Source organism: Mastomys coucha, unplaced genomic scaffold (assembly GCF_008632895.1).
Source record: "Mastomys coucha isolate ucsf_1 unplaced genomic scaffold, UCSF_Mcou_1 pScaffold18, whole genome shotgun sequence".
Lineage (NCBI taxonomy): Eukaryota > Metazoa > Chordata > Mammalia > Rodentia > Muridae > Mastomys > Mastomys coucha.
Genome location: NW_022196900.1, coordinates 85,914,208 through 85,915,336, shown reverse-complemented (window position 1 = coordinate 85,915,336; position 1,129 = coordinate 85,914,208).

Sequence of the window (1,129 nt, the reverse complement as noted above, 5' to 3'; positions counted from 1 at the left end):
GCGTTGAGGTCAAAGGTTAGGAGTAGATCTCAAGGCTCCTGTTCTCCAGGCACTGCCTGGTGGGGACAGAGACAAGTCTCTGGGGAGATTCCAGGACGGAAAGAACACAGAGCTAAAGACCCCTGAGTCCCTAAGAGTCTGGTTCACAGGAAAGGTTTTGCATCTTCCGTGAACATCCTTGGAGGCTGAGGAGGGGGCGCAGGGTCTCAGCAAATCTAGGTCCTACCAGAATCTGACCTCTGGAAAAGGGAAGATGCTGGGGCTGTGGAGGCCGAGTACAACCGCCCCCACACTGTGGCTCCTCTCTCCCGGCTGCTGCCAACCTGGACAATGCACCCATTGTTCTGCGACTCTGAGCCTGTCTGCAACTGTGTGTCTGTTTGCTGTGTGTGACTTTGTATGGCTTTGTGATTGTGGCTTTGTGATTTTGTGTGCGTGTGTGTGTGCTCGTGTGTGTGTGTGTGTGTGTGTGTGTGTGTGTGTGTAAAAAAGGGAGACAGAGAGAGAGAGAAAGAGAGAGAGAGGGAGAGAGAGAAGAGAGAAGAGAGAGAAGACAGAGACACTGGGTGGGAACATTTGTTATTGTATGTTTTGTGAGCCTGCATCTTTGATCTTTGTTTGGGTCTGTATATTCAAGAGTTAGAGAGCTTTGGTGACAGCTGGTGACTCTGAGACTTTCAGGGTGAATTCTTGGCTGTCCTGGAGACTGTTGGTAACTGGGCTGAGTGTGTGTGAGGCTGAAGGGGCTATTTTGTGAAACTCTTCCCAGGGGGCTTGTGTGCATTAGGGAGCCACCGAGACTGTGGTAGACTGTCCCTGTTAACTTGAGGATCTGGAGAGGGTCCCTTGAGTAGAGAAAACTTCAACTGAAGACTTGCCTAATTCAGACTGACCTGTGGGCATGTCTCTGGGGCTTGAGAGAGTTCCTTGATTGCTAAGGATGTGTGAGGGCCCAACCCACTGTGCGTGGTACAGACCCTAAGCAGGTGGTCTTGAATTGGGTAAGAAAGCCAACTGAGCATGAGCCTGAGAGCAGGCAGCATTCTTTGGTGGGTTTGGCTGCAAGCCCCTGCTTGAATTCTCGCTCTGACTTGCCTCAGTCATGGACTGTGACCTGGGGGTTATGAGT